The sequence below is a fragment of the Chiloscyllium plagiosum genome, unplaced genomic scaffold (genome assembly GCF_037043375.1).
Source record: "Chiloscyllium plagiosum isolate Xiang-an unplaced genomic scaffold, Cpla_swu_hap1 HiC_scaffold_8, whole genome shotgun sequence".
Classification (NCBI taxonomy): Eukaryota; Metazoa; Chordata; class Chondrichthyes; order Orectolobiformes; family Hemiscylliidae; genus Chiloscyllium; species Chiloscyllium plagiosum.
Window position 1 is genome coordinate 13,899,315 of NW_028270146.1, and position 19,431 is coordinate 13,918,745.

Consider the following 19,431-nt stretch of genomic DNA (forward strand, 5'->3'; position numbering starts at 1 on the left):
GTTACTCCAGTGGCATTCAACATGGAGGTGCACAGAGTTGTCAGTCGAGGGAGGACGGTACGTAGTAATCAGCAGGAGATTTCCTTGCCCATGTTCACCCTGAAGTCACAAGAATTCAATGTGTCTGGGGTTAATGTTGAGGACTCCCAGGGCAACTCCCTCCTGACGGTATCCCACTGTGTTGGTGGCATCTGGGACTTTGCCTGTAAGGTATTGCTTGACTCGTCTGAGAAACAACTTTCCCAAATTTCTCATGGGGGTTAGTGAGGAGGACTCTACAGGGCCTAAGGTTAAGCCAATGGCTAAGGGTTGGTCTGCTCTAGTCTTACCACCTGAATTTTTCACAGCTGTTTCAATACAACAGGGCCACTTCAAGGATAAAAAGTCAACCACCATGGCATGGGCCTGGAGTCACATAGGCTAGGTAAGGGGCAGATGTCCTTTCCTAAAAGCTATATGTGAATGATTTCACATCAAGACAAATCAGTAGAAATGGGTAAAACTAGTTTTTAACAACAGCTCCGCGTTGTCATCATGACTGAGCGACCGACAAAACTGAATTTAAAATCCCCAGCTCCACGTGTCGGGGAATTGAACTTGATGTCCCAGGAAGAGGGCAGGCCTCAGAGTAACATTGCCCACCAGAGAAACATTGCTACACTGGGGCGGGGAAAGGAGGATTTCAGTCTCCCTTCCTGCAAAAAAAGCAGAAAGTCCAACTGCCAAGGGACAGCTTTCACAGAGAGAAAAAAACCAACGGAATCATTTGATCAGCAAGAGATTAGATAAGTGGAGGCTCACAGATAACTTATTGTGCTCAATGAGCTGAAGCTTTACCAGCTCCTTGACAAGATCGTTTTGGAGTGATTAGGCCTTGTTTTCGGAAGCAAATTGCCACCGTTGCTATGGTGAATCACAAGGCCTGAGGGCTTGGTACGCTACATTCCCCATTAGTACTCTTGACTTCAACTGCGATTGAATGAATGGTTTCGGTCACTGAGCAGCTTGTCTAGCGTAAAGCACCATGATATCTGGGAGCTGTCCTCATGGCCGTCAAATCTTTAATGAGTTCTGATGAAGAATCTGCGTGCATAATATCAAACTACTTTTACCCATTTCTTATTGATCCAGTTTGATGTCTATTTGGGATTTGTTCTAGCCTCTTTTTCTCCAGCTCAAAGAAGAATCAAGAACAATACGCACAGCAACAGGCCCTGCAAGCCTGTGCTGATTCCTAGTGAGTTTTGAGAAGATTTGTAGCTCAGGTTGAGGTTTAGGATAGAGGTTTGCTCGCTGAGTTGAAAGGTTCATTTCCAGACGTTTCGTTACCTTACTAGGTAACATCTTCAGTGGACTTCATGTGAAGCAATGCTGAAAATTCCTGCTTTCTATTTATATCTTTGGGTTTCTTTGGGTTGGTGATTTCCTGTGGTGAAGTCACTTCCTGTCCTTTTCTCAGGGTGTGGTAGATGGGGTCTAACTCGATGTGTTTGTTGATAGAGTTCCAGTTGGAATGCCATGCTTCTAGGAATTCTCGTGTGTGTCTTTGTTTGGCTTGTCCTAGGATAGATGTGTTGTCCCAGTCGAAGTGGTGTCCTTCCACATCCGTATGTGAGGATACTAGTGAGAGAGGGTCATGTCTTTTTGTGGCTAGTTGGTGTTCATGTATCCTGGTGGCTAGTTTTCTGCCTATTTGTCCAATGTGGTGTTTATTACAGTCCTTCCACGGTATTTTGTAAATGACGTTAGTTTTGCTTGTTGTCTGTATAGGGTCTTTCAAGTTCATTAGTTGCTGTTTTAGTGTGTTGGTGAGTTTGTGGGCTACCATGATGCCAAGGGGTCTGAGTAGTCTGGCAGTCATTTCCGAGGTGACTTTGATATAGGGGAGAGTGGCTCGGGTTTCTGGACGTGTTTTGTCTGCTTGTTTGATTCCTAGTTCTTAGACCTGCTAATTATTGCCCGTATGAGATTTCTAACCCTCTGTTCGCCTCTTGTTCACGTGTCTATCAAGATACGGTTGGATTCATGCCCAGTCAGAAGATGCTAAGATCTCAGTTCAAACCCCAATCCCGTGTCTCAGCATGCCACACTGAGGGAGTGCACCACTGGCAGAGCTGCTGTGTTTTGGGAGAGATGTTAAACTCAGGCTATCTCAGGTGATTGTCAAAAAGGCCCCATACCCAACGGGGAGGCTTCTTCCCAGCCACAGACATCATAAAAATAAATTCTCTGCCTGCTACCACATTGCTGTATGAGGGAAGATGTTGTGTGTAAATTGGTTGCAGTGTTTCCTACATTACTACAAACATATTTTTAGATGTGAAGTATTTTGGAATGTCTAATGATAACATACATGAAATATAGGGGCTCTTATGGTATCATATTAGCAGGAAAAATCGATGTTTCCTGATGAAGTGCCTTTGCCCGAAACGTCGATTTTTCTTGCTCCTCGGATGCTGCCTGACCTGCTGTGCTTTTCCAGCACCACTCAGATCTAGACTCTGATCTTCAACATCCTCTGCACCCACTTCTGTGTAGTGTCAGAACCTCTGAGCCAGGAGGCCCAAGTTCAAGACTCATTTGCTCCAGAGTTGCCTAATATCATCTCTGAACAGGGTGCTTAGAAAATATCTGTAAATGAAACCTTGTCTTGTTCTCAGTATTCTTGTCAACACCCCTTAACGATGCTGAACCACACCCCAGAATGACATGCTTAGCATGTGCTCAGATTGTTGGGTCATCTCTTGTTTTAAAGAGAAACCAATAATAGTTAGAAATGAATTTACTGGTTATACTGGAGCTTCATGTTGAAGAATATGAGTCTGAACAGTCTATGTCATTCACAGGTTTTACTGGGTTGTTTTGTCCAGCCAGCGTTCACGGGTGTCGCTGGCTGGACCAGCATTTATTGCCTGTTCCTTGTTGCCCTTAAGAGCTGCCATCTTGAACTGCTGCAGTCCACATAGAGTCATAGAGTCATAGAGATGTACAGCATGGAAACAGACCCTTCGGTCCAACCCGTCCATGCCGACCAGATATCCCACCCCAATCTAGTCCCACCTGCCAGCACCCGGCCCATATCCCTCCAAACCCTTCCTATTCATATACCCATCCAAATGCCTCAAATGTTGCAATTGCACAGCCTCCACCACTTCCTCTGGCAGCTCATTCCATACACGTACCATCGATTAGAAAAAATTCTGAAGGACAGGATTAATCAACACTTGGAAAGGCAGAGACTGAGGAGGGATAGTCAGTACAGATTTGTTGCAGGGAGATCTAACTAATTGTGTTTTTTGAAAAGGTGACTAAATATATTACTGAGGGTAGTGCAGTTGATGTGGTTTTTATGGACTTCAGTAAGGCTCCCACATGGAAGACTAGTCTTTAAGGTAAAAGCCCAGTCACCCAAGACAAACTGGGCCCAAAATTTGCTTTGAAACAAGAGGCTGGTTCTCCACACTGGGGAATGAGGGGGGTGGGTTAGTCTCAGGATAAGGAGACAGACATGGAATATGGAAAATATCTTTCACTCAGATTGTTACAAATCTTTACAGTTCTCTGTTCCAGAGAGTTAGAGAACATCAACCGATTAGTCTATTCAAGCCTGAGATCAATAGATGTTTGGGATCCAGGGGTATGGGGAAAGATTGGGAAAGTAGAAGGAATGCAGAAGTTCAGCCTGACCTGATTGGTCAGGGAGCAGACTTTCAGAATGGTAGTTGAGGTATGTGCGAGTCCCCAAATGAGGGGACATTTAACCTCTGCATGCTCGGATTTCTCATCTCCAAATGAGGACAATCTCTCTCGCTGGCTTCAGCCATCAAAAGGACACCCCCTGCCCCCAGCCTCAGCACTCAACTGCAAAATACAAGAGATAAATTGTCTCAAAAAGATCGACTCCTTCAATCTCTTGAGAAGCCAGCAACAAAACTCACTATACTTCAAGCACCAATTCACAATCACGGAGCATTGTTCAAGGCCACCGCCCCGAAACAAGGGGAAATAAGCCATATCATTAAGAGAATCACTCTGAACTGTCACCACTGATTAGTATCCATTCAGCCAATCAGCCTATGAATGATGTCTTGTTACCGGGAGGACTCCAGGGAAGCCTGCATTAAACTGGTTTATCACAGCCGGAATTTGGGAGCAGGGGGATCAATGACTGAGCTCGCTTTGTTAGACCAGGAGAAAAAAAAGACTGCAAGAAAAGAATTAAACATTTGAAAACAGGCATTGCTTATATCCCACACTCCCTTACAATTGCCAGTCAAGTCTCAGATTGGATACTGCTGGTGAAGTGTCCAAGTTGGACAAGATGGGCTGAAAGGCCTGATGCTGTGCTGCAGACCTAACCTAATCTCACACGGACTCTGAGCTGTGATAGTGTGAGGGCGGTGTTTGTGGGGGCAGGTGTGTGGGCGGATTGAAAGGCGAAAGGCTTTACCAATGAACAACATGCCGCCCAGATCCTCGCTCCTGCCCAGCTACCACCCCCTGTCCTCACTGACCTCTCTCTGAGCAATGTGTCAAGGTTCTTACCCAGGTTTTCAAATCCCGCTGTGAATTCACTGTCTCCCTGCAAACAGAGTGAGGGGCATGTGAGAAAAATGTTTCCACCCCTTATAGAGGTTTATAAAATCATGAGAAGCATGGATGGGGTAAATAGACATGGTGTTTTCCCTGGGTTGTGGAGGTCCAAAACTAGAGGGCATAGGGTTAAGGTCAGAGGGGAAAGAGTTAAAAGGGACCTCAGAGGCAACATTTTCACACAGAAGATGGAGCATGTACAGAATGAGCTGTCAGAGGAAGTGGTGGAGGCTGATACAATTACAACATTTGAAAGGCATCTCGATGGGTTTATGAACAGGAAGGGTTTAGAGGGATATGGGCCAAGTGCTGGCAAATGGGACTAGATTAATTCAGAATATCTGGTCGGCATGGACAAGTTGGACTGAAGGGTCTGTCTCCGTGCTGTACATCTCTATGACTCTATGAGTAGTTGGGGTGTGGAGTGCACGCCTGGACATGTGGAGGGGACAAGTTCCATTGAGGCACTCAAAACGGTACTGGATGATTATTTGGATAGAAATGGTGTGATGGGATATGAAGAAAAGGCTGGAGGGTATTCATGTACTAGGAGTAGTGCAGACATGATTGGCTGAATGGCTTTTCTCTGCACTGTAATAATTGTGATGATATCTGAGTTCACCTCCAGATTTCGACACTTCTCTTGATTTTAATTGTTCCATTATTGATGGTTATGACATCAGCTACCAAGGCTCAAGAGATTTTCCAACCAACCTGTTCAGTAATGTTCTTGCACACCTCTGCAGCAGGTGGGACTTGAACCCAGGCCTATTGGTTCAGAGGTAGGGGCTTTACCACTGCATCACAAGACCCCTCTACCAAGGCTGTAAGCTCACCCTAAACCCCATTCTAACCTCCTTTAAGAAACTCCCTGAAGCCTACCTCATAAAAATGGGGTCATCTGCCCTAATATCTTCATATATGACTTGGAATTATAATTTCTTTTGTAAACTCCTATAAAGGGCCTTGGGATGTTGTGACATTAAAGGCTCAGTAACTCTCCATCTTTCCTCTAACAGCACCTTTCATATCCATGACCAATACCATCTAGAAGGAAAAGGGCAGAAGATACATGGGAACACCACCACACTCACCATCCTGACTTGGAAATACATCATCATTCCTTCAGTATCATTGGATCAAAATTCTGGATCTCCCTATCGAACAGCATTCTCTGTGCACCTACACCTTATGGACTGCAGTTTTCATAGAAATCATATAATCCCCACAGTGTGGAAACAGGCCATTCAGCCCAACAAGTCCACACTGACCCTCCGAAGAGCAACCCACCCCAGACCCATTCCCCCAACCTAGTACTGTACATTTACCCCTGACTAATGCACCTAGCCCACACATCCCTGAACACTATGGACAGTTTAGCATGGCCACTTCACCTAACCCACACATCTCTTAACACTATGGACAAGTTAGCATGGCCAATTCACCTAACAGTGATTCAAGGAGGTTGCTCACCATCACCATCTCCATGGTAACCTGTAAAGAGTAATAAATGTTGGCCTGACCAGCAACTCTCACATCCCTGAAGGAATCAAGAAAGAGCTTTCAGTCGTCTGAACTAATACCACCTTAACTGGTTTGGTTGGGCATTGTGAAATGTTTGATTATGTTGAAGACACTTTAACAAGTTGTAGTTGTTGAAGAAAACTGGGAGAGATGGTAGGGAGGGGAGAACAAAAAGGAGCGTGAGAAGGAATACAGATAAATAGAGAGGTGATGGCCTAGTGATGTTATAGCTGGGTTGTTAACCCAGAGACCCAGGTAATGTCCCAGGGACCCGGGTTTGAATCCCCCATGGTAAATGGTGGAATTAGAATTCAATAACAAAAAGATCTGGAATTTAGAGTCTAACAATGACCATAAATCCATTGTTGATTATTGGAAAAACCTATCTGGTTCATTAATGTCTTCAAGGAAGAAAACTGCCATCCTTACCTCGTCTGGCCTACATGGGATTCCAGACCCACAAACATGTGGTTGACTCTTATCTGTCCTCTGGGAAATCAGGGATGGGCAATAAATTCTGGTTTAGCTAGCAACTGAATGAAGAAAAAAAAAATAGAGAGCAGGAAAGGGATGGGGAGAGAGAGAACAATGAGAGAAAGACAGGCTTGTCTACAATCAGAGCAAAAGTGTTGTGTAAGTGCTTCAGGATCCTGAAGTAAACCTTATGATAATGAGACACGGACTGCACATCATTGGGTGTAAATAGCACAGTATGAGCAAAGTTGGAAGATTCAAATGAGCACATGGACAAGAAAAGTCAAAGTAGATGGATTAATCCTTACCCAATATAATTACAAGTCAGAACTTGGTATATCAGTGATTATCCGGAAGACAGAATATAGTGTTATTGTATCATAAATAGTGATAGTTCATTTCTAAGTGTGAAGACTGTTCTTGAGTGTGCCAGTTCTGTAAAGAACACAAGCTGACATCAAGTCGCACGATAAAAGTGAAGTGTTATTTATAATAATTTCCAGATTGGTGAATGCACAGGAAGTTGTCAAGGTGTAGATTCAGTCTGGACTAAATGTTGCAATCCACATGCTGTAGGACTTGGACTGCCCAAAGGACCCAAAGTCTCATTTCCACATCTTTGAGAGTTATATTACTGAGCTGTGTCAACTCACAGCCAGGCTAGAACATTTGACACAATGCAACAGTACCGACATAAGGTGTACAGCAGGAACCAACGCTGGGAGAAACCAGTGAGTGAGCGTCTGGAGAAAGGTCAAGGATATTTGCCAAACTGGAAGAGAATGGATGCTGTCTGAAATGCTGTGGCGGTTGCTCAGTGATCAGTTTACATAAAAACAAGGAGGGAAGCATTCAAACATGATTCATGAAAGGGAAGGAGTGCAACAAATAAAGGCAAAAAACATGGTAAATACTCAGCAGGGCGAGCAGCAGCTCTGAAGGCAGAGACAGAGTAAATGGGCTGGATTTTCACAATCCCCACTCACTGTGCTTCCACAACATCCTCCACAGTCCCCACAAAATGGCAGTGCCAAAATTGGCAACTCGCCAGAATTATTAATTATATTCATCATGGGACATAGCTAGACCAGCATGCATTGCCCATCCTTAATGGGCGGCACGGTGGCTCAGTGGTTAGCACTGCTGCCTCACAGCGCCAGAGACCTGGGTTCGATTCCAGCCTTGGGTGACCGTCTGTGTGGAGTTTGCACATTCTCCCCGGGTCTGCATGAGTTTCCTCCGGGGGTGCTCTGGTTTAGGGTGAGAGGGGAAAGATATAAAAGGGACCTAGGGGGCAATTTTTTCACGCAGAAGGTGGTGCATGTATAGAATGAGCTGCCAGAGGAAGTGGTGGAGGCTGGGACAATTACAACATTTAAAAGGCATCTGGAAGGGTATATGAATAGGAAACGTTTAGAGGGATATGGGCCAAATGCTGGCAAATGGGACTAGATTTATTTAGGATATCTGCTCGGCATGGATGAGTTGCATCAAAAGGTCTGTTTCCATGCTGCAAAGGGTGCTAGAACCAGGGTGTGTGTGCAAAGGAAGATTTGGCTAGGGACAAGTAGCTGATTGGTCCATGGAGGATGACCAAATGTTGATGATAAAGGCCTTCTGCTTGCCTGCCAACAACTATGTGATTGGCTAGGAGAAAGTGAGGACTGCAGATGTTGGGGATCAGAGCTTGAAAATGTGTTGCTAGAAAAGCGCAGCAGGTCAGGAATCCTGAAGAAGGGTTTATGCCCGAAACGTCGATTCTCCTTCTCCTTTGATGCTGCCTGACCTGCTGCGCTTTTCCAGCAACACATTTTTAAACTATGTGATTGGCTCCCAGATAGCTGAACAGCGTGAGGATGTGAATGTTAGGTCAGAAGCCACGAGATCTTTGGGAGGAAGGTGCTGTTCTTTCTGCTGCAAAAAAGTAAGATATTTCCAACTTGAAGAAACCTGGTTTATTTTCTCTTATCTGTGGCTGTGGCTTTGAATGGATACATCAGAGATTATCTAAGTGTGGACAAAGTTAAAAATCACACAACACCAGGTTATAGTCCAACAGGATTATTTGGAAGCACTAGCTTTCAGAGCGCTGCTCCTAAATCAGGTGGTTGTGGAGCAGGATCATCAGACACAGAATTTATAGCAAAAGATCACAGCGTCATGCAACTGATACGATATGTTGAAGAAACCTAGATTGCTGTTCAGTCTTTCATCTTTTAGAATGAGTTGCAGGTTTCAGTTTATTAATATGTAAACTCCAGAACTTCTTTCAAATCACATTCTCAAGATAACTTACGGTTTTATAAAAAAAGGTGACATCTCAGCTCAGACAATGCACTAAAGGGTGTGAGGTTAGAGTCTTGATTTACATATTAATGAATCAAAGCCTGCAACCCATTTAAAAGATGAAAGACTGAACAGCAATCTAGATTTGTTCAATGTATTGTATCAGTTGCATGCATGGCACTGTGATCTTTTGCTATAAATTCTGTGTCTTATGATCCTGCTCCACAGCTATCTGATGAAGGAGCGGGGCTCTGAAAGCTAGTGCTTCCAATTAAACCTGTTGGACCATAACCTGGTGTTGTGTGATTTTTAACTTTGTCCACCCCAGTCCTACACCGGCTCCTCCACATCATTTCTAAGTGTGGACCAGTCAGTCTGTGCCTCCAAGAGACAAGGGAAAGTCCATGGAGAAGGAGAATCAAGAAGCAGCAAATCCTGACATTTGATCATCTCAGCGGACCCTGTGGACAGGGACCATTGAACTGCCTTCCCAGTCTTTCCTTCCACCCATAACACCGAGTTTGCTTTTGTGTCTGTCTGTGTGTACGGTGAGTTTTATAATGGGGTTAGAATTCAATTAGTAGAGTTATATATAAAGGTTCATAGTTGTTTAGCTGTGGAGAGAGACTCTATATATTTATAATCAACAGTAATTCATGTTAAATACAGAAACCTGGCTCATCCTTTCCGTCAACCCGTGTCTTAGAGAAAGGTAATGTGGTATTTTGCATAAAATTTTAGAAAATCTTTCACTTTCGTGATGAACCTGGTCTTAGTGGGTCCTAATTTGAAGTGCAGTAATGTTAAAGAGTGCACACACCTTATGAAAATTTGAGGGAAAGGATGTGAAGGCTTTCTTCATATCATTTGAGAAAATAGTGAGACAAATGAATTGGGCTGAAGAACACTGGACACCACTCAGGCAGAGTAAGTAGACAGACTTAGCACAGGAAATTCCTACTTCACTGGTCAGATGAAGTTTCTTCTAATTGCAACACAATCAAAAAAAAAACAACACTAGCTGCATTCAAACTCACGCCTGAGGCACATCGGCAAATGTTCCAGCACATAAGGGGCCAACCAGGGCAAACCTATCTTGATTTTGAAAGAGTTAAGCAAAGTAAGTCTGACAGGTTGATACGAGCATTAGAAATTGAAAAAACATCTGAAGTTCTTAGAGAGATTATTCTCTGAGAGTTCTTTGAAAATGCTCTACCTTCTGTAATAGCTTATGTTGAAGGCTTGAGCCATTAGACAGACAGCAACAAGCTTGTGAAAGTACAATTAGTACAGAGTGTATGTGACAGAGATGGAGGGTTTCTGTTTAAAGGGAATGTAACTTGCTTTTCTTTGAAGGAAACATCCAAGAGGTTGAGAATTCTGGTTCTGTACTCGATGGAGTTTAGAATGATGAGGGGCAATCTGATTAAGTCTCATGGAGTATTGACAAGCCTCGATAGATGTAAGGAGATGTTTTCACGAGTAGCAGAGACTAGGACCCAAGAGCACGGCCTCAGAGTGAAGGGATGGCCCTTTAGAATGGAGATGAGGAGGAATTTCTTCAGACAGGGAGTGGTGTATCTGTGGAACGCATTGCTGCAAAGGGCTGTGGAGACCAAGTCATTGCGTGCACTTAAGGTTCTTGGTTAGTAAGGATATCAAGGGTTATGGGGTGAAGGCAGGACAATGACGTTGAGAAACATATCAGGCACGGTTGAATGGTGGAGCAGACTCGATGACCCGAATGGCCTAATTCTGCTCTTCTGTCTTATGGTTGGGACACTGAGTATAAAAGTTGGAAAGTCATGTTGCAGCTGTATAAAACTTTAGTTAGGCCATATTTGGCATATTGTGTGCAGTTCTATAGCCACACTATAGGAAGATTATAGAGGGCTTGGTCAAAGAGGTTTACCAAAATGTTACCTAGATTGGAGCATATTAACTACAAAGAGAGGTTGGACAAACTTGGATTCTTTTTACTAGAGTGTTGAGGCTGAGTGGTGACCTCATAGAAGTATGTAAAATTATGAGAGGCACGGATAGGGTCGATAGCTGGAGTCCTTTTCCCAGGGCGGAAGTGTCAAAATTAGGGGGCAGAGGTTTACGATGAGAGGTGGAAAGTTTAAAGGAGAGGTGAGAGGCAAGGTAGGGTGCCTGAATCAGGCTGCTGGGGAAGTGGTAAAAGCAGATACAATTGTTACGTTTCAGAGGCTTCTAGACCGACACATGAACAGGTGGGGAATAGAGAGATACAGACTATGTGCAGGCAGATGGAATTATAAAAAAATGGCACTGATTGGCACTGAAGGGCCTGTTCCTGTGCTATACTCTTCTACATTGTACGTTCTAAGGACATTTACAGCTCGGGTAATATAGAAAAATTAACTCGGTCATTTTACTCGGTATGGACTACTAACTAAGATACAATCTGATCAGGGTTCTAACTTCATGTCCAAAGTTTTCCAGGAAATCATTAGCAGTTTGGGTTTAAAACAGTCTAAGTCAACAGCGTATCATCCACAAACACAAGGAGCTTTCGGGAGATACCATCAAACTCTGAAAACCACAGTTAAGCAGACTGTCACGAATACCCACAGGACTGGGATAAAGGATTAGATTTCTTACTATTTGTTGCTAGAGATTCTCCAAATGAACCTACTGGTTTTAGTCCATTTGAACTGATTATGGCCAAGAGTTCCATTAAAATTGATTGGGGAGACGTTCTTGAAGTAAAAGGACAAATCCTCAGTGTTGGAATTTGGGTCTGAGTTTCTAGAAAGACTCACAGGAGCATGTAAGGTAATACAGGAGCATGTGAAGGTTTGCAAGCGAAAATGAAAGAACAGGCAGACGTATTCAGCAGCTAGAGTAATCCCAGTGGGCAATGATGTCATGATATTGTTGCCTTTGCAAGGTGAATCCGTGAAAGCAAAATTCATTCTGCATTAGTATTAAAGTGACCCATTTGATTAACATTCTTGATCATTGATGAAATTTGATGAAAAAGTGTCATTGTAGGAAAGCAGATAAGGAGGAACATATGGATCAAGTGGTAGGAGAAATGGAACATGACAGAGAGGTAGAAGAGGAAGACATGTCACAACATGAACAATTCCGCTCGCTAACACAGAAATACTGGGACTGTTTTCTTGTACTTTAATTAGATTAGATTAGATTAGATTAGATTAATTACAGCGTGGAAACAGGCCCTTCGGCCCAACAAGTCCACACTGCCCCGCCGAAGCGCAATCCACCCATACCCCTACATTTACCCCTTACCTAACACTACAGGCAATTTAGCATGGCCAATTCACCTGACCTGCACAGGTTTGGACTGTTGGAGGAAACCGGAGCACCCGGAGGAAACCCACGCAGACACGGGGAGAACGTGCAAACTCCACACAGTCAGTCGCCTGAGGCGGGAATTGAACCCGGGTCTCTGGCGCTGTGAGGCAGCAGTGCTAACTGCTGTGCCACCGTGCCGCCCTTAAGAAAGCACTACATGATTATCTTGTAAGATTACTAAGAAAGTAGAGATAATCTGTAGAGATACAGTTGGATGTCCTACATTAGCTAGATATGATGTCGATGCAGGAGGGTCAGGATCAATAAAACAGCATGTAATTGGTTGAGCCCAAGGATACAAGCTCAGGTGGAAGCTGACATCAGTGTGTGCTGGAAAACCACTTCATTGAACATTGTCACAGCAGCTGAAATTCACCGGAAATATTCATTCCTAAACCAGGTGGATTAACTAGATACTGTTTTGATGGGAGAAAGATACACGTGGTCACAAACTAGGTTCATACCCTGTTCCACAATAACATATTGATAGGGTTGGAAGTGTCTAAGATCGATCCATTGGAAGGGAACTGGCTAAAGAAGCATTTACTTTTGTGACATTAGGGGGTTGTCAAGCCATGTCATTTGCATGAGTCAGATTCTAGAGCCTTATGAATCATAAGGTCATAAAACCATAAGATACCGGATCAGGTTGTAGTTGCGGTTTACAACAGCGTACGTTATTCAGCTAATGTTGTGGTATGTGGGTACCATGCCAAGCAGAAGACCTGTTTAAGCAATTACATTTGGCTGGCTAAGTAAGACATTCAGAAAGGCAAGAGTAACTTTCCCAGGACATGTTGTAGGACAAGGACAAGTGATGTCAAGGAGAGTGAAAGTGAAGGTTCTAATAGAATTCCTGTTCCTAAAACAAAATGAGAAATCATGAGACCTTTAACAATGTGTAAGCTGTACCAGGAATTTGTGAGTCACTTCAGCACAACAGCTGCATCTCTAACAATTTGTGTTCAGGAAACAAGCAAATGAGGAATGGTCAGTAGAAGGCCTTGAGAAACCGAAGGTGATCCCGATAAATTAACCAGTATTAATCACTCATGACTTTTCCAGAACTTTCAAAATGACATTTGATGCTGGTGACATGACGTTGGTGCAGTTTAGTTGCACGATCATAAGCAAAGAATAGAGAAGCAGTGGGAAAATTCTCTCAGAGCCTAAGCCAGTCCCAGAAGAATTATTCTAAGATGAAAAAAGAGAGTTGGGAATTGCTGTTGGCTCTTCAGCATTGTGAAGCCTGTGCCCAGGTCGACTATAGGTTACACTGATCATAACCTACTGGCCTTCCTTAAAAAATTTTAAAACACAGAATGCAAGACAATGTAGATGGAATTCTTTTATTTGAAATATTTAAAGTAAAGATCATTGACATTGTTAGACAATTTAATGTAATTGCATATGCATTATCCCAAGTGCAACATGTTGGAAAAAAATTGTGAATAGATATAATTCTTGTGTGGTGTTTGTGTATCATATATTTTGAAATGAAGTTTCATTTTATAAGTGTGGAGGGATGTAAAGACTGTCTATTTTTCTAGATTTTTGACTGTGAACTAAGAAGAGAAAAAAGACTGGTTTGAAAACAGTTGTTGGGATTGGTTCACTTTTTAAAAGCAAGTTATCTGACACTCATCGTAAGCACTGACTACATCACTGTTTATTCAATCAAGGGGAGGTTTCTACAGCCCTGTGGCGATAAAAAGGGAGATTTGGCTAGCAATAGGCAGCTGATTCGTCTGTGGGCCATTAACAGGTTATGAATGACACCAGGTTATAGTCCAATAGGTTTATTTGAAATCACAAGCTTTCAGAGCACTGCCCCTTGGTCAGGTGAAGCTTGTGATTTCAAATAAACCTGTTGGACTATAACCTGGCATCATGCGATTTCTGACTTTGTCCACCCCAGTCCAACACCGGCTCCTCATGGCTACCATCAACACCACAAACCGCTGGCTCAACGTGTATAGAATCTCCAGGATCACAAGTACCGACACAGACATCAAGTTTCTGTAGAGATGCAAGCGAGCAGAGAGGATCCCGAAAGGACTGCAGATCATGAATCTACTTGAGTCGACCTACAACGCAGGCTACACTGAAAGACTCTGCTGTCACACGTCTTGCAAACTCTGCGACCACCTCATACATCAACTCTACAGCAGACGTCACAACCTTGAAATTGAGATGGAGTCCATATTCTCAACTTGTGATCGGGACACAGCGGACTGGCTATGAGACACTGCCAGGCAGACAAGGCAACAGAACTACACCACCTACATGCAACCGAGAACAGGACAAACTCGGCATCACCACCGGCTGTAACCAAGAGGTCAGCAGTGAGCCCAATGGGACAACCAACAAGTCGACAGAGAGATCTGCAGAGCAGTAACCAGTGAACAAAGACCCCTCTAGAAGGCGGCTGTGCCAGGCTTGACTGATATACTCAGGCTGTCAGGAAATGTATTAATGCTAGATTGATTAGCCACACCCACAAGGTACCACAGACCATCGCATGAACACAACGCTACGCCATCTGTCCCCACCTCAAGAACAATCACAACATTGACCAGGAGATAAAGGAGGAGCCATCATCATTCAGAATAGAATGGACTACTGAAAAGTGTACTGACAGCTGAACAACCAGGAACAGCACACGGAACCACCTGCCAATCTAACCAAAGAACGCACCCGTCAACTCAACAGACTGATCAAGACCTTTGATCCAGTCCTTCAGAGTTCCCTACGCACTCTCCGCCCACGTACTTCTTGCGTAGGTGACTTCTACTGCCTTCCGAAGATACACAAAGCCAATACACCTGGACGTCCCATCCTATCAGGCAAAGGGACCCTGTGTGAGAATCTCTCTGTCTATATCGAAGGCATCTTGAAACCCATTGTACAGAGGACCCCCAGCTTCTGTCACGACCTTACAGATTTCTTACAGAAACTCAACACTCACAGACCAGTCGAACCGGGAACATTCCTCGTTACAATGGATGTTTTAGCACTCTACACCAGCATCCCCCACAATGATGGCATTGCTGAAACAGGATCACTTACTCAACACCAACAACTGCTAAACTCCAGGCACCATCCTACAACTCATCCACTCCACTCTTGACCACAATATCTTCACTTTCAACAACCAGCTCTTCATCCAGACACGCGGAATAGCCATGGGCACCAAATCCGCACCCCAATATGCTGACATTTTCACGCACATGTTTGGGCAAAACATGTTTCCTGCACAGGACCTCCAACTAATGCTACACACCAGCTGCATCAACAACTTCTTCTTCCTTTGTACTCACGGTGTAGAATCACTGGAACAATTACATGACAATATCAACAAGTTCCATCCCAGCATCAGACTCGCCAAGGATTACTCTTCAGAATTGGGTTCATTCTTAGACACACTCACCTCCATCAAGGACGGCCACCTCAGTTCCTCATTCTACCGCAAACCCACAGAGAATCTCACAGTGCTGCACTTCTCCAGCTTCCACCCTAAACATATTAAAGAAGCCATCCCCTACAGAGCCCGGTGTATACACAGGATCTACTCAGACAAGGAGGAACATGATGGACACCTAAGATACTGAAAGATGCCCTCAAGAATAGGATATGATGCTCAACTTATTGATCATCAGTTCCGACGTGGCACAGCAAAAAAACCACAACAACCTCCTCAGAAGACAGACACAGGACATGACCGAGAGAGTACCCTTCATCATCCAGTACCTCCCTGCACCGGTGAAACTATGCCATAATCTTCACAGCCTTCAACATGTCCTCAATGATGACGAACATCTCACCAAGGACATCCCTATACCTCCACTTCTCGCCTTCAAGCAACTGTCAAACCTTAAACAGACCATTGTTTGGAGCAAACTACCCAGCCTTCAGGGCAACATCGACCATAACACCACACAACCCTGCCATGGCAATCTCTATAAGACATGCCAGATCATTGACATAGATACTACCGTCACATGTGGGAACACCACCCATCCTGTACATGGCAGATGTTCATGAGATTCGGCCAATGTTGTCCACCTCATACGCTGTAGGTAAGGATGCCCTGAGGCATGGTACATTGGTGAGACCATGTGGATGCTACAGCAACGGATGGATGGACACCACACAATTGCCAGAAAGGAATGTTCCCTCCCAATCAGGGAACACCTTCAGCAGTGAAAGACATACAGCCTCCGAACTTCAAGTAAGTGTCTCTAAGACGGTGTTGAGATACACGACAATGCAGAATCGCCAAGCAGAAACTGATAGCCAAGTTCCATACCCATGAAGACAGCCTCAACTGTGATCTTAGGTTCATGTCATGCAATATGTAACCTCACCACACTGTTCTGTGTTTGCAAAATCTTCCTTACTGTCATGTTTTGACACCATCCCCCTTGATAACTTGTTATGACCCCTCTACCTGAATGGGTTTGTCCTGTTTTGGATTACTTGTTACTTTGGTTAGACCCTCAGCATGTGACTCTTATACCTATCATGTTATTCCAAACGTTTGGTTTGTCGCCAGCACCATCTTATTTCTGACTTTTTGTAATTATCTCTCTGCCTTAATTAATCGAATTATACGCCATCCCTTCACTTGCTGTTCAGCTGTTGACACTTTACTCACACCATCTGACAGTTTTGATCACCTGCAGAGAGTGTTATTCAGATTGTTGACATTCCATTTATACTATCTTTTGACACCCTTAATTACCTGGAATTATCTTGCACTGATCTCTCTGCCTATAAGTTCTATGCCTGTGTGCTCCCCTCCACTTCACCTGATGGAGGAGCAGTGCTCCGAAAGCTTGTGATTTCAAATAAACCAGTGGGAGTATAACATGGTGTTGTGTGACTTCTGACCTGGTCCACCCCAGTCCAACACCAACACCTCCACATCATAGTTATTGATGATCAAGGTCTCCTGCCTGCCAACAGCGATATGATTGGCTCCCAAATAGCTGAACAGCTTGTAGGTGTTGGTGAGAAGATGCTGGAGCAACTCAAAGCAAGGAGCTGTCTTACTTACTGTGATAAAACATCTCAACCCTGAAGACTGCCAGTTTATTTTCCTTTTCAAGTGCTGTAAGCTGTGCCTTTTAGTTCATAAGTCAGGGAATTGGGCAATTTTATAAAATTGTTAACTTCTGTGAGAATCGTGGGACTGCATTTCCAGCACACTAACCCAATGAGACGTCAGAGTGGTGAGCGGGCTTCTCGGCCACTTGGGATGTAGGGACACCCAGAATGCTATTCAGGAGGAAATTCCAGGCTTAGAGGGAACTTTCCATCCACCTGCTAATCTAAGGAAGAATCCCTACAATGTAGAAGGGGGCCCTTGAGTCCGCACCGACCCTCTGAACATTTTTCCGCCCAGACGCACCCACAAGACTAACTCACCCAGCCTGCACCCTATGGGGAAATTTAGCACAACAAATCCACCCTGACCTGCACATCTTCGGATTGTGGAAGGAAACCCACACAGACACAGTGAGAATGTGCAAACTCCACACAGACGGTCACCTGAGGGGGGGGAACGAACCCTGGTCCCTGGTGTTTTGTGAGGTAGCAAAGCTAACCACTGAGCCACCATGCCACTGTGATAAAGGCTGTGGGTTTGGGAAGTGTTGTCAAAAGAGCTTGGGTGGGCTACTGGGTGAGGTGCACACCGCTGCCCCTCTGGAGAAAAAGGGGCTGAATCTTTGGTTCTTAATTCTGTTCCTCCAGACTAGACAGTGATACTTAATGGACTTAGTCACTTGGTTTGGGTGCAGAGGGGAAGCATTTGTAAGATAGGTAACACAGTGAAATCATCACTTTGTGGTTAAGTAATGGTCTAGAGAGAGTGGATAGGAAGGCCCTATTCCCCTTGGTTGGGTGCATGCATATCGAGGGTGTATCAGTGGGTGTGAAGTTAGGGTAAGAGTTAGGATATTTCAAGGTGGGGGTTTTTGCAACCAGAGGGTGATGAGGATCTGGAACACTTTCTGGGTGATGTTAGGGACAGGAGCCATCATCATGTATAAAAGTTATCCAGGTTAGCACCTGATCCAGGGCAACAGATCAAGAGCCAGGGCATTGGATTAGGCTTTGTGCCTTGTGGTACAGATGTGATAGGTAACAAAATGACCTGTAAACATCTACAATCTCCCAGGAACACATCTCGGTATTTCCAGGAGAGAAGGGGAGAAGAACTGAAGAGGTCTATGCTGGACTAGATGCCTCCTGACTGGGAGACAAAGAACTCTTGGCCCAGTGGGAATAACAATGGTTGATGACGATCAGATAAAGGAAATGGTCCAAAGCTGGCCTGTGGGGTGGTCCCATTAAAATGTTTAACCCGCACGCCAGTCAAACAGCGTCTTTGCAAATACAACCCATTAAAGCGTGATTTAATCTGGAAATGCAGCCAGATAAATGAGTCCCTTGTTTATCATTCCAAGTTAGCAAAGAGATTCCCCACCAAGGGCGTGGAATGATGTCTGCGCGTGAGTTTAGCTCTGCAATATCCTGAGGATTATCTCTTGAGAGTTCAAAAATTGCTGCAAAGAGTTTTTCATGACCAATCGCATATTTTCTGCAAGATAGCGAGACAACTTGGAACCCACATCCTGTACACAAATCAGCTCATCTGATGCTACAGAGATGTGTGTCAAGATCTATTTTTCCTTCAATGTTTGAGAGGTTTGCTTTCTTTCCATTGACCCAATAACAACAAAAGCTTGCCTTTATATAGAACCCTGAGCGTAGTAAAACTGGCCACAATTAAAACTTGGCTCTGATACCACGTGACTGAAATCTGATCCAAGATGTATCTTTTAAGGAGCAGTTTACAGAAGGAAGGGTTAATAAAACCGTAAGATATAAGAACAGGAGTAGGCCATTCGGCCCCTCAATCAGCTTCACCATACAATAGGATCATGGCTAATCTGACATCTCCATTTCCCTGCACTTTCCCCCAATAACCCTTGATTACCCTATTGGCTGGCACGGTGGCTCAGTGGTTAGCACTGCTGCCTCACAGCACTAGGGACCCAGGTTCGATACAACCCTCGGGCGACTGTCTGTGTGGAGTTTGCACATTCTCTCCATGTCTGCGTGGGTTTCCTCCTACCGTCCAAAGATGTGCAGGTCAGGGTGGATTGGCCATGGGAAATGCAGGGTTACAGGGATAGGATT

General features: G+C 44.3%; 1 protein-coding gene and 1 pseudogene across 1 annotated transcript in view; one reads left to right on the forward strand and one right to left on the reverse strand.

The window, feature by feature from the left end:
• Positions 1-19,431, reverse strand: part of kcnk13a (potassium channel, subfamily K, member 13a) — a 53,722-nt gene that overhangs the window by 4,464 nt on the left and 29,827 nt on the right. The window lies entirely within an intron of this gene.
• Positions 22-16,537, forward strand: LOC148149343 (uncharacterized; annotated as a pseudogene).